The 15,117-nt window shown below is 37.4% G+C and overlaps 1 non-coding gene across 1 annotated transcript; it reads left to right on the top strand.

The window, feature by feature from the left end:
- Positions 1-14,993: 14,993 nt before the first annotated feature.
- On the top strand, positions 14,994-15,067 carry Trnai-aau. The gene has a single exon. It is a non-coding gene; the product is annotated as a tRNA-Ile (tRNA).
- The last annotated feature ends 50 nt before the right edge of the window (positions 15,068-15,117 follow it).

Here is a 15,117-nt window from a genome sequence, read left to right as displayed (position 1 = left end):
AATTATACATTTGCTCTTTGGAACACATAAAAGATACAAACCTGTGTTGATTGCGTGACGACACACAGTGATATCTTATTCAAGGAAATGTTTAATACAAAGACCTTATGAAAAAGATAATTCTGTAAAATTTCCTTCCTATAATAAATATGACCCAAACCTAACATCTGTCATGTTAAGGCCTATACCAACCTTCTCGCATAACACGAGCTGTGGTTGTTGGCCGGTTGTTACAGGAAACCACGTCTGAACACACGGATACTAATTTGTCACTTAATTGGTGTGTCGATCTCACCACTCCCGTCACGTGACAAGACAGAACACAATAGGGAAATAGTAACGGCGAAATATGTGAGTCTGGTCAGTGTGGCGGGAATAAATCGGTGAATAATTATGATGGTAATCACAGATCATTGCTGTATGATGATAATCCTAATCTATCGGTGACGCCGCCGCCGCCGCCGCCGCCGCCGACGACGACGACGATGACGATGACGATGACGATGCTTATGATGATGATGATGATCCTAGATTAACGATCTGTCTAAGGTCAGGTCAGACCTATGTTGTTTTAATCAGACCGTAGCAATCTGACCAAGGTAGACCTATGTTGTTTTAGGCCAGACCTACGCTGTTTAGTCAGACTGATCTGACTAAGGCCAGACCTATGTTGTTTAATCAGACTGTAGATTTCATTACTACATGTTAATGAACTTTCTACTGATTGTTCATTAAATGTCTTGTGACTAGTGTACATATTTAATTGTCTATACGTTTAGTAAGCTGAATATTTGATAATTTGTTCATAAATCGTTAAATCATGAATTCTGTTTTTTGTTTATCAAAGAAAACTGAATGGTTTACCACACCCGACTCCACAAAACAGTTTAGCACAGATCTGTCAAAGGTCGAGACCTGTATCAGGGTAACTCGATCCAATTCATAAATCTACACAAAACAGGAGGTTTGACTTAAAGACAAAATACATTGTTGTTGTTCTATATGTAAATAGAAAACCCAATACAGCATATTGTATAGATAGATAGGGGTAACTTTGAGGGAATGACCATGTTTCTGATAGCAATTTTTAATGGCTTAAGTTTTTTCAGGCTGGATGACTGGTAGGACAATGGATTTGGAAATAATCAAAATTCACATCAATGTTATACAACGTGAAATGAAAAATATATCAGATGTACATGTGGAATTATATACATATTAGTTAAAGCGTCACTCGTGCCTTCAAGAAGACCTTGACGATTTAATAAGGCTTTAATGAGGAGCCTTGTTTTGCAGCACCATCTGATCCAATACATACATACACTGTTCGGTATGTCTTGGTACGAGAAAGGACGTAGAAGAACGGACTGTGAAGTAGACTGTATGCCAAAACCTACCCGATAAATCAATGACTCATAGCTGTCTACGACCCATCCCTCGGCACCAGACCTGTGGTGGTGAGTCAGTGTAGGCGGTGTACAGTGTACGCTGGCTATGTGCTGTGTATGGATTACTGTGTACGATAAAGCCTGCCAGTCAGGAAACCAGTAATATTTCCTTTATTGGCGCCGCGCCAGGGTATCATACACAACACACGCCATACACAACCGAGTACGGCTGGCTATGTAGGTCACCGACTAGGCAGGACTGAGCTGCCGTAAAACGAGGTGCAACCACAGAAATATTTCTATTAATGCCAGTGTGACGATAAAGCGACCTTACTATGGGAGAATATTACACTACACGATTTGTAGTAGAAACACATAGTATCGGCGGGGTTAACATCGATTTTCAATTTAAACATTTTTTTTTCAACTTAAATAATTGAACATTAGAACCTAAATGGATGAAAACTACAGATGACATAAAGGTTTACTAATTGAAACGACCTTGACTTTCCCAAAAAATTGTACACCATAGTGCACATCCATTTCCTTGCTCGAGTTCATAAAAAGGTCAATATTCTTTTTCTTCAAACAACTTTGACCATAACTACAATATGACCTTGACTTTCCATATATTAATTTGATTTTACCACAGTAATTTTACCTCTGCCTTTCCCCATTTCTTCATCACTATCTCAACCCTTCCTCTAGTCAATTTGGCCTCCATTGGATCATTTTGACAGTTTGACCTCGACCTTCCCAATCTCCTAATCGATTCAACTTTCACTACAATATAGTAACATTGACCATCTATATACTTAAATTGCTTTGAGTTTCACTACATTAATTTAACCTTCCTCATCTGCTCTTCACCCCCTTCATAGTGACCTCGACCTTTCCAATCTCTTGCTCAATTCACCCTTTACTACAACAATTTACCTCGACCTTTCCAATCTCTTCATCAATTCGACTTCCATTATCACATTTTGACCTCGACTTTTTCTATCGCTGGTTAATCTGATCTCCATTGCATCATTTTGTCAATTTGATCTCGACATTCCTAATCACCAAATCAATTCGACCATTACTACAGCAGTGATGCCCACCTTTCCAATCTTCTATAATCACTTTGAAACTTCACTTCAACATTTTGACCTTGACCTTCCAAATCTCTTGATCATAGTGACCTTGACTTTTCCTATTTCTTACCACATTAATAATCACTACAACATTTGTTCTCGACATTTCATATCTCCTAATAGCTTGTACCTTCGGTTTTCCCCATATTGTAATAAATTCGAACTTCGCCATACATACGACCTTGACCTTCTATATTACGTTTTTCATTGACACACACTATATACGAAGCACTGTGACACCGACCAGTACTACTGCGTAGTTATACTAAGCCTCCCCTCAGTATACTGCGGTTAACAACAATCTTCCCGATTTCACGCTCAATTTGACCTTTCTTTGCTTTAGTGGCTTCAGCCAATACTACAGAAGACCCCGCCACCTTTATTTCTTAAAGCGTGATCAATAAACTAGAAGCTATGTCTCGTCACGACAACAATAGGAATCCACATCCACACAAGATAATAGCTTTGACCATTGTAATGTAGGTGGATTACTTCCACCAACATATGTCGTTATTCACTGACTCATCACGGTAAACGTCCTCCGCGTTCACAAATACACTATACAAACAGAAAGATCGAGCACTCAGCGACCTGGCCTGACGCCAATTTGTCGATCATGTGACTGCTAGTTACAACACGGTGATATTGTAAATGGCCAGGGGAAAGTCCCCAGCCTGGTGTTCACTATGGGTACGGAAAGAAGGGTAAGGGTTGCCAATGCAATCATCTATGTGTCCAATTCTTTTGAAGCACCAGCATCACATAATTCCAATTCCAGAAATTGTATAAAAGCGTAACATCATTGATCTCCGTACATTCTTCATGTTACTTCAAAAACTGAAAAAGCACACGGAATCATACAACATCCATATAAAGTGTAATTCTCCATTGCCTAGTCGGAATGAAGCAGCTACAATTTTAGCGTCGTAACGAAGATATGATTCGTTCAGTGTGTTTTCCTTGTAACAGCGCATATTTATTTTAACAAGGAAAGAAATAAAAGGACTCAAACACAGGGAGCCGAGACTCGAACACAGAACTATTGGACTTAAAAACACAGGACACCTAGAGACTTGAACACTGGACACCGGGACTCGAACACCGAACACCGAACATCGAAACTCAAACACAGGACCGGAACAGACTCAAAAACAAGACAACGGACTCGAATTTAACTGACGTTTTACATAATTCTCTAAAATGAATGTCTACTAAAAACATGTACCTGTATCACATCAGTAATAACGTAATACTTACTGCGTGGCTCCGTTTTGTAAAAACCATCGAATGCGTTGATTCTACAACAACACAAAAGAAATGCTTTATACTACATTAATCACGAAAGGAATCGCACACTTAACAAGAGGCCCAACGGGCCTTTAAGGTCATTTGACTATCTTGAGTACATCATACTACTATAACAAGTAATTAAAGGGGCATTTCTTGGTTCGAGAACAGAAACATGCAACAAGAGGCCCAATAGGCCTGAATTGCTCACATGGCTCTACATTAACTTTGAAGTATATCTAGGTCATTTCTGCAAATGCTGATTACTACTTTATTCAAATATCATAGTAGGCTAAGTTTATTCATGTCAATATATTTTCTAGTGTTTCATTCCAGCATCCTACTGGCCTAATATCACATAACGGAGTCTCTTGCTATCGAAAAATCATTGTTTAAAGATTTAAGCCTATTTGACCTCTGTGACCTTGAATGTAGGTCAAGGTCATTAATCTGAACAAACTTGATAGCACTTCACCCGAACATGCTACAGACTCAATATCAAGTCCCTAGGCCTCTTAGTTATTGCGAAGAAGTTGTTTGAAGATTTTGCCTATTTGACTAATGTTGTCTTGAATGAAGCTCAAGGTCATTCATTTGAACAAACTTGGTAGCACTTCACCGAAGGATAGTACAGACCAAATTTCGAGTTCCTAGGCCTCTTGGTCATTGAGCAGTCTTTTGAAGATGTTAGCCTATTTGGCCCCTGTGACCTTGAATATAGGTCAAGGACATTCATTTCAAACATGGTAGTCCTTCATCCCAACTTGCTACAGACCCAATATCAAGACATTGGGACTCTTGGTTATTGAGAAGAAGTTGTTTAAAGATTTTAGCCTATTTGACCCCCGTGACCTTAAAAGGATTGAACATTGAACATTTGAACAAACTTGGTACCCCTTCATCCAAGCATGCTACAGGCCTAATATTAAGTCCCGTGGCCTATTGGTTTTTCAAAAATCCTTTTGAGATTTTAGCCCATTTGACCACAGTGACCTTAAAAGTAGGTCAAGGTCATCGATTTGAATAAACTTTGTAGCCCTTAACCACAGCAGGTTACAGAACCAATATCAACTCCCTAGCACTCTTGGTTAATGAGAAGAAGCCGTTTAAACATTTTAGCCTATATACCAATGTGACCTTGAATATAGCTGAAGGTCATCCATTTAAACAAACTTGGTAGCCTTTCACCCCAGCATGCTACATGAACAATATCAAGTCCTTATGCCTCTTGGTTTTTGAGAAGAAATTGTTTAAAGATTTCAGCCTATATGACCCATGTGCCCTTGAATGAAGGTCAAGGTCATTCATTTGAGCAAACTTGGTAGCCATTCATCCCAACTTGCTGCAGGCCTGATATCAAGTCTCTGAGTCTCTTGGTTATTGAGTAGAAGTAATTTAAAGATTTCAGCCTATTCGACCCCTGTAACCTTGAATTCAGGTCATGGTCATTCATTTGAACAAACTTGGTAGCCCTTCACCCACCATGCTACAGGACCAATATCAAGTCCCTGGGCCTCTTGGTTATTGAGATGTTGTTTAAAGATTTTAGCCTATGTAACCCATGTGACCTGGAATTAAGGTGAAGGTCATGCATTGGAACAAACTTGGCAGCCCTTCACCCAAACATTTTACAGATTTTATATCAAGTCCCTGGGCCTCTTGGTTATTGAGAAGAAGTTGTTTAAAGATTTTTGCCTATTTGATCCCTGTGACCCTGAATGTAGGTCAAGGTCACTCATTTGAACAAACTTGGTAGAGTTTTGTGCAATGAAGCTACATTCTAAATATCAGTACCCTCACCCTTCTGGTTATCAAGAAGAAGACATTTGAATTAAATGTTTACGGACGGTGCAGGCGGACGACGGACGATGCATGATGGTGAGATGACCTAAAAACGTATTGTTTCTTCTTAAAAGGGCACAAGTAATTGACAGTTTGTACAATACAACATTGTTAAAAATAACACTCAGATCTCGTTTACTAACTACTTATTAAACACTTTTCACAGCATAATAAAGATTATATTTGCAAACAACTTGTAATCAGCACGATAAAAACATACGAATATATCGACAATGTTTAATATTCAACACAAACAACTGGTAGTGGACATCTGTCCCTTCCTTATATCCTAACCTTGTGTTGTCCGTCAGTAGTGGACATCTGTCCCTTCCTTATATCCTAACATTGTGTTGTCCGTCAGTAGTGGACATCTGTCCCTTCCTTATATCCTTACATTGTGTTGTCCGTCAGTAGTTGACATCTGTCCCTTCCTTATATCCTAACCTTGTGTTGTCCGTCAGTAGTTGACATATGTCCCTTCCTTATATCCTTACATTGTGTTGTCCGTCAGTAGTGGACATCTGTCCCTTCCTTATATCCTTACATTGTGTTGTCCGTCAGTAGTAGACATCTGTCCCTTCCTTATATCCTTACATTGTGTTGTCCGTCAGTAGTGGACATCTGCCCCTTCCTTATATCCTTACATTGTGTTGTCCGTCAGTAGTGGACATCTGTCCCTTCCTTATATCCTTACATTGTGTTGTCCGTCAGTAGTGGACATCTGTCCCTTCCTTATATCCTTACATTGTGTTGTCCGTCAGTAGTTGACATCTGTCCCTTCCTTATATCCTAACCTTGTGTTGTCCGTCAGTAGTAGACATCTGTCCCTTCCTTATATCCTAACCTTGTGTTGTCCGTCAATAGCCGACATATGTCACTTCCTTATATCCTAACCTTGTGTTGTCCGTCAGTAGTAGATACCCTCCTTCCTTATAGTAATGGGAATGTATACCGCTTAGATTTATACGATACAAACCGTAATTGATTGTAGGTAAACATTGACAAAAACTGTCATAACATATTTCAGTTGATTAGATATAACGTTACCTTTATAATTTATTATTACCAACAATAACAATATAATTCATCATGAACAATCTTGTAACCCGTACCTGTATGACCCAGATATTTATACAATAAGTTACATGTGAAAGCTTATAAACACATTATTTGCTCCGCATATGTTTGTAAACATATATGAAAGTTACTAACGCACGATGACTCATCATGAAACCCCGTATTACTGTCTTACAAACCCAATATTACCATTGACAGTGCGGTAAAGTCTTCAACAACTGTCTACATAGGTGTCTTACCTACAGTCCAACAGTGTACAACGTGCATCACGGTCGTCTACATACGTAGATAATAGTATGACACCAGATGTATTAATAACATAACCGGATAGAACCAGTTCTATGTAATACGGTTCTAAAATTAGATCAGAGTATGACCATGAATGTGTTTAAATCGTTGGCCGTATGACTATAGAATCAATTATGTAAAAATCAGATATATCAAACATACGTGTTCTTTTTATTTACTGAGAATCTGAAAGTAGGTCAAAAGTCACTGGATCATACATAATGGTTGAAGAGATATACATGATAAAACAAAAGAAGAAAAATACCGACGATTTGAGATTAAAGTGTTTTATTTTTCTCAGATATGTATATTAAAGTAATAAATACATATGCAATTTCATTTGAAGAATAAATTTAAGAATAAAATTGTGTATCTGTTTTCTGTTTTGGTTTCAAAAATAAAATTGATTGAACATGAAAAAAAAAAGAATAAAAGCCATATATAACCTTTGGAGTTTTGAAAAATACCACGAGTGACATGGCGAGCTTCTTATGATCACCAATGGATACTAGAATTTTGAACATACTATGAATTACATGCTGAGCTTTCAAATACTCACCAATAGATATTGAAATTTTAAACATGCCATGAACTACACGGTGAGCTTTCTTATGGTCACGAATAGATATTTGACTTTTTAAAATACAAAGGGTTACATGGTGAGCGTTCATATGCTCACCAATGGACATTGGACTTTTGACCATATCAAGAGTAATATTGTTAGCTTTCACATGCTCACAAATACATATTAGTCGTTTGAAAATTCTGTTCTCAGACTATTGAACCTCTGTGTAAAGTGCTATAGATTATGGATTGTCATTGGACCCAATTGTCGATATAGGATGTCTGAAGTCACCACTTCACGTGAGAGGACGATGTTCCTTTGGCGTCTGACGTCACCACTTCACGTGAGAGGACGATGTTCCTTTGGTGTCCGACGTCACCACTTCACGTGAGAGGACGATGCTCCTTTGGTGTCCGACATCACCACTTCACGTGAGAGGACGATGTTCCTTTGGCGCCTGACGTCACCACTTCACGTGAGAGGATGATGTTCCTTTGGTGTCCGACATCACCACTTCACGTGAGAGGACGATGTTCCTTTGGCGCCTGACGTCACCACTTCACGTGAGAGGACGATGTTCCTTTGGTGTCTGACGTCACCACTTCACGTGAGAGGACGATGCTCCTTTGGTGTCCGACATCACCACTTCACGTGAGAGGACGATGTTCCTTTGGCGCCTGACGTCACCACTTCACGTGAGAGGATGATGTTCCTTTGGTGTCCGACATCACCACTTCACGTGAGAGGACGATGTTCCTTTGGCGCCTGACGTCACCACTTCACTTGAGAGGACGATGTTCCTTTGGTGTCTGACGTCACCACTTCACGTGAGAGGGTGATGTTCCTGAGCTCAGTAATCTAGATCTGTCATCAGCTATATCTCGAATGATCTGCCGAGTTTATTGTGAATTGTCGTGCGATATTGTGCTTACGTAAAGATTGTCGGCACATAATACTACGCCCACAGCCTGCCGTCATCCGAGTTGACGTGTAGTCCCGTTATCACAGTATTGATCTAGTAATTTTCAGCGATATATCCAATGTCGTCACAATCCGATTACTTGGACGAATCTCTGCTGCAGAAGGCGATTCCTTATCCAAAGCCACAATAAGATAAAATTGTAAATGAAACCTGTCTATCATGTTGGACCATTCTCATGAACTTCCTGCCGTATAGTCACCCAGAGAATCATTGGTTGTCATGTAAACTGTTGGTAGGCTCGTTTTCGTGGAGGAGTCATACATTTATGAATCTGTGTGTGACATTGAAACACTTATTACTTATTACTGATCCCTAATCACGCGTCGGTTCCGCCCTACTGGATAACAAAACAAGCACTAGATGAGTCGTTTGCTTGAACAGGGAAATATGTAATAGAATTTACCTTGTGAGCGTTGGGACGTCAGAAAACGATCTCTTCATCATCTCTTATGTTAAGGGAAACCCCCATCAGCCGGAGCTGGTAAGGTGAACTATACACTTGTGGTGCACATGATACTTCCTTGAACTGACAAAGCAAACACAAATTGTTTGTGGGAATCCCCTCTTATGTACTTTGTCTACTCAGTAAACATCACCATCAGAGGTTTACTGTGCCCGCTGATGTTTATATTTAATGAGATCAATATCAGTTGTATATGGTTTAGTCTGGCAGTAAGTAACTGTAGTGAAAATGACATCTTATATTTGCAATAACACCGAGTTGCCAGTGTAGATGATAGTAGGTTGGCATGGGGATAGATTGTCACGTTGGGGTAATTGTACAGTCCCGACCTTGCCAATGACGCGGTGAAGTGTAAATGATAGAGTGTTTGATTATACTTGTCCCCTTAGAGTATAAATTTAGTTACTTACGTACTATAGAAGCTATAAGGAAGATATCAGTGGTATAGTTGTGTTTATCGGGATATCATAAATATTGTAAGTTTTACAACAATGTTGCTAGGTTTAATTTCTCACTGCCATACCGAGACTATAACCAAGCTGGTTTGGCTTATTATTACGTCACATTAGGACAAGGTGATTTAAGGACCGAGTATATACGGGTTTATAATAACGCGAAATAATTGTTAAAGCTCATGTCTATAACAGAAAAAGAAAACACCTTGATTTATTTCCTCGATTATTATCACTTACAAACTTTCCTTAATCAAAGCAAAAGACATACCTTTATACAAAATTTGTTTTATTCTTTCCTGTCAATCACTACCTTCCATGACCCGACTTGAGTCACCCTTTCCTGTCAAGGCCTACTATCTGTCTACTGTCACGTGCTAACCGTATTACCATTAACCAGTTTTCCCGAGACAAATCCCTTCTTGTCATAGCCGCCTTTTATACCCTAAAGACATGAACAGTCCTGTTACCGACATTCTTAATTCCCAATCATGTTTGTCTAGACCGACTGTATTTGTCCTGAGTACCGTATTATAACCAAAAACACCCTACCCTGATGTTCTCATTGTAAGACATTATTCCCCAACCGATTATTTACCTTGGTATATTTACCTTGGTATATCGCCCTTTATTGCCAACATAGAATTATAACATAATATTGTTAATGACATGCAGTCCTCACTAGTCTCAGTAGATCATGGTGTTGACCGTTTTTCATCTGTCATAAATGATATATTTAGCCCATGTTGTATATCAAACAAAACATCATGTCTACAAACCTTGGTTTGACGATAATTGCAGACGACTCTACAGCTTATATCGACGCAGTTTATCTTCTTTTAATTCCGATAGAAGTCCTGTGAACAGACTGTCTCTTGTCGAAGCCAAGCGTAAATATAAATACTATGAAAGACGTGTAAAACATAAGTATTTTAGATCAGAAAGTGATCGTATAAGTTTATTACGTAGAAGAAACCCTAAACTTTTTTTTATCAATTTCTTAAGAAAAAGTCTGACTGCTAAACTAGGTAAATCGCCTGGAATTGATAACATTCTTAATGGGTTTTTTTTTTGTCAAACATAAGGAATCATTTACTCCTATTCTTTCAAAACATTTTAATGTAATCTTTGATTCGGGCGTCTTCCCTTCAGTCTGGTATAAGGGTATTATTTTTCCTTTGTTCAAAAACGGTGATGCAAATGATACAAATAATTATAGAGGAATCACATTGGTAAGTTGCCTTTCTAAATTATTTACTTGTGTTTTGAATAATAGACGTTTAGAATGGTCTAAAGAGTACAATATTATCAGATGCCCAATTCGGGTTTAAGCCTGGTTTTGGAACTAATGATGCTATTTTTGCCTTACATGGTATTATTGATAAAACGTTGTCTAACAAGCGTAAGCTTTACTGTTGTTTTGTTGATTATCGTAAGGCCTTCGATAGTGTATATATAAATAGATTATTTTTAAAGCTTTTTCAAAAAGGTATTCGAGGAAAACTACTAAATACTTTGAGATCTTTATATGACGGGTTAAAGTCATGTGTTGGGTACAAATCTGAACTGTCTGCATTTTTTGCAACCTCACAAGGCTTGATGCAAGGGGAGGGGTTATCTCCCTTTCTTTACTCCATGTATGTGAATGAATTAGAAAATGAGTTTATTAACACCTCCTGTGACGCTTTATTCCTAAGAGATATATCTTTGTTCCTTCTGATGTATGCAGATGACACTGTCCTCTTTTCAGAATCTGCTTCTTGTTTGCAGAAAATGTTAGACTCTCTAAAACAATACAGTGACAAAGGGCAGCTTACCGTTAATACAGAGAAAACAAAAATTATTGTATTCCGTAATGGCTGAAAATTACGTGATAGACTTTTTAATTTAATGACAATGAAATAGAAATTGTTGATAAATTTACCTCTCTTGGTGTACTGTTTAACTTTGATGGGAAATTTACAAAAACACAATCAACAATCGCTGAACAAGGTCGAAATTGTATGTATAATGTAATACGTATTTGTAATAGTTTGTCCCTTAATGTAGTTTAAACTGAATGTTTTTAATGTTTATGTATCCTCCTCTGTTCTTAATTATGGTTGCGAAACATGGGGTTTTAATGCTGCGGAATCTGTAGAGAAAGTACATATTGATTTTTTTAAACGAATATTGTATGTTAAGAAGAGTACGCCATATTTTATGGTTTATACTGAATTAGGACGCCTGCCTCTACATATAACCAGAAAATATCGAATTATTCAATATTGGTTGAAATTAAGTAAATATGATAATTGTGTTTTAAAAGTCAATTTATGACGAAATGCATGATTGTAATCACAGAAACTGTAATTGGCGTTGTGAAGTTATAAATTTATTACAGTCTTCTGGTTTCGGTGATGTTTGGTTTACTCATTATGTCGATAATGAAAGGGTGTTTTTACATTGTTTTAAGCAGCGTCGATCTGATAGATAATTTTATTCAAGCTAAAAATGAATTTGTTGAAATGTCGTCAAAATGCTTGTTGTTCCTTATTGATAGCTATACGTTACAATTTTATCTAACAAAGTCTATTCCAGATATATATATAAAATTAATTTCGAAATTACGAGTTTCATTTATTTTCAATATGTCCATTCTATAAAGATAATCGAAACTTATAAACTTATCCAGCTGTTGTCTGTACGTAACAGGAAAGAGCTTTGTAATTTAGGGAAGTACTTGAAATTGTGATTTACAGCACGTTCTAGATCTCAGCTTTAGCTTATATTGTTTTCACTGATATAAGTTTACCAAGGTTATAGCCTTCTATCCCCTGACTACACTATTGTATACTCCACTCACTTATCCATTCGATATTGCCTCTCAGAAATGTTAAACATCTGTAACCTTATTTAATATTTATTTTTAATATGATATATTTTGATAGATCTATTGTATATGTAAAGTAATTATATCAATGCTGTCCATCTTTCGTTAATTTGTATTATATATTAAGGATTGTAAATTATATGATGTAATCTTTTAGTATGCCTATTAGCCGTAAGGCTTAAAGTAAATAAAACATTGAACATTGCCCGACTCATTATTGACCTTGGTATATCGCCCTTTGTTCCCCGACCCATTATTTACCTTGGTATATCGCCCTTTGTTCCCCGACCCATTATTGACCTTGGTATATCGCCCTTTGTTCCCCGACCCATTATTGACCTTGGTATATCGCCCTTTATTGCCCGACCCATTATTGACCTTGGTATATTTACCTTGGTATATCACCTTTCATTCCCCGACCCATTATTGATCTTCCTATATAACATTTTATTGCCCGACCCATTTTTGACCATGACATATCACCTTTTGTTCCCCGAACCATTATTGACCTTCTTATATCGCCCTTTATTTTCCCGACCTTGGACCGCTCGATGGAGGAGAACCGAATATCTAGAGTTGAAAGCATCACCAATTCTGAAGTATTTTTGAAGTGTTTTGAACCGAAAGACAGAAAGTGTTATTCTTATAGTTTTACATTTAATCATGTCACTGAGCTGTGTCATCATATGTCGCGCCGTTTTCGTGTTCAGGATCCAAGAGGAATACTAATGAACACAACTAAAGTGTATTTCAAACTGGAAGAACTGGTCCTAAACGGAAAGTTACAATCCTCTTAACTAATTTGGCCAAGTTTTTACAACCGGAGCAAATATGGCTCGAAACCGTCTAACTGGTCAGTTCAAAATGAATGTATGATGGTAGAGATGCTGATGGTGGTCTAGTTGTTAAAATTATATTAACAGTCACTGTGTGCCATCATGGTGAAAAAAACCCAGTTATGGCCGACAAAATTGCACTCATGTTCTCTATAGCATTAAGTTACGTATAATGGGTATACTATTGTGATCCAGTCCAATGTAACCTAATGAATAGGACATCTTTAATGACAATGAAGTATTGTGATGTACATTGTACATTTTATATTGTAATATGAGTAAAGTAAATAGGGTAACAGAACCATCAAGTCACATATGTTGGCCGGAAAGCTAAGTCAGTTGTAGTGGCGTGCTAGTATATTCCCTTTTTCATTTTCATTTTTCCTAAACATTTTTATTCTATAATATTGGATTACTGAATGTAATCCTGTCGCTACAAAAACGTGTTTAATGAGAGCTCCATGTAGATAAGTAAGTTTTAAATTGCTTGTTTCTAACGTGGATATATGATTGACGATTTGGAAATATATTATGAATTTTAATTAATCATGTTTTGGAGGATATGAAATTCTTCTCATTCATGCACGTGACTTAACAAGTTTCAAACAAGTAATTGTATCCCCGATAGTAAAACCAATTTTATGGTTTTAAATATGAAAATATCTGGCCAGTGTGGGGGTCGAACCCAAGACATTCGCGTTATTAGCACGACGCTCTAACCGACTGAGGCTCTAACCGACTGAGCTAACCGGCCGATATATCAGAAATTATGTATATTGACACAAACCAGCAACAAAGAAAAGACTGACGCGACTGACCTTGTCATAAACACATCAATCTGCTAAGAATTTCTGAGCTAACCGGATTTTGTAACGTTTTTATTTCTATATTTAAGTTTGTGTTCCTCAGCAGATCTGGGAAGTTGCCTAGTTTTCCGAAATTTCCAACATGGTATCTTTCTTAGGAAGTAAAATGTAGCCATTTTTCATTATTCATCTTTTTGTTAATGTCACCATCTTCGTTATATCGCGACACAGTTGTTTATCTGATGTATATTACTGTGAAGTCATGATGTGCTCATTACAGGACCCGAACGAAATATCAATAAACACATTTTCAAACGAAATGAACCTGTCGTGCTAACCAAACGGCACGTAATAAACTCTTATCAGATCAATGTGGTTATGACAAGGTCAGTCGCGTTAGTCCTTTCTTTGTTGTTGTTGGTTTGTGTCAATATACATAATTTCTTATATATCGGCCGGTTAGCTCAGTCGGTTAGAACAAAAAAAAATGACAAATTGATAACATACTGATCAACATGTTGTTCAGCTGCCGATGTATATATTACATATCAAATAAGATAAATTATCGATTAACAGACAGGAATTATGAAGTTACTGTCAGAACATCTAACTTAATCGCATATTGACTGCAATTCTGAAAATGTACAACAATGTTGTTAGATTTCTTGTCGTTCTATTATCATAAACTAAAACGTAAGTAATGGATAAATCACATTAAAATAGATCTGCTGATTGTTTGAAAATCTCAATAAATGTATACCTCGTAAGTGCAGTAGAATTATTTACCTTGCATTGAGAAAGCCTAAGACCTATATTCTGAAATGAAAACTAATGAACACCATTGTATGTAAGCATATCGAATCATACAAAGTATAAAACTATGTATGCCTAGAGCAATGTTATCAGTTACACTTATATGATTACCATTGCAAAATCATCTATCAAGCGGTGTAGCGTGCCCGAGAGCTAGCTAAGTAGATATCAAACTTCGGATATGTCGGCCGGTTAGCTCAGTCGGTTAGAGCGTCGTGCTAATAACGCGAATGTCGTGGGTTCGACCCCCACACTGGCCAGTAACATTTTATATTTCAAACAATTGCTTTGAAGAATGATAAACCATTTT

The sequence above is a fragment of the Pecten maximus genome, chromosome 7 (assembly GCF_902652985.1).
Source record: "Pecten maximus chromosome 7, xPecMax1.1, whole genome shotgun sequence".
Lineage (NCBI taxonomy): Eukaryota > Metazoa > Mollusca > Bivalvia > Pectinida > Pectinidae > Pecten > Pecten maximus.
This window is presented reverse-complemented; position numbering and strand designations above follow the sequence as displayed.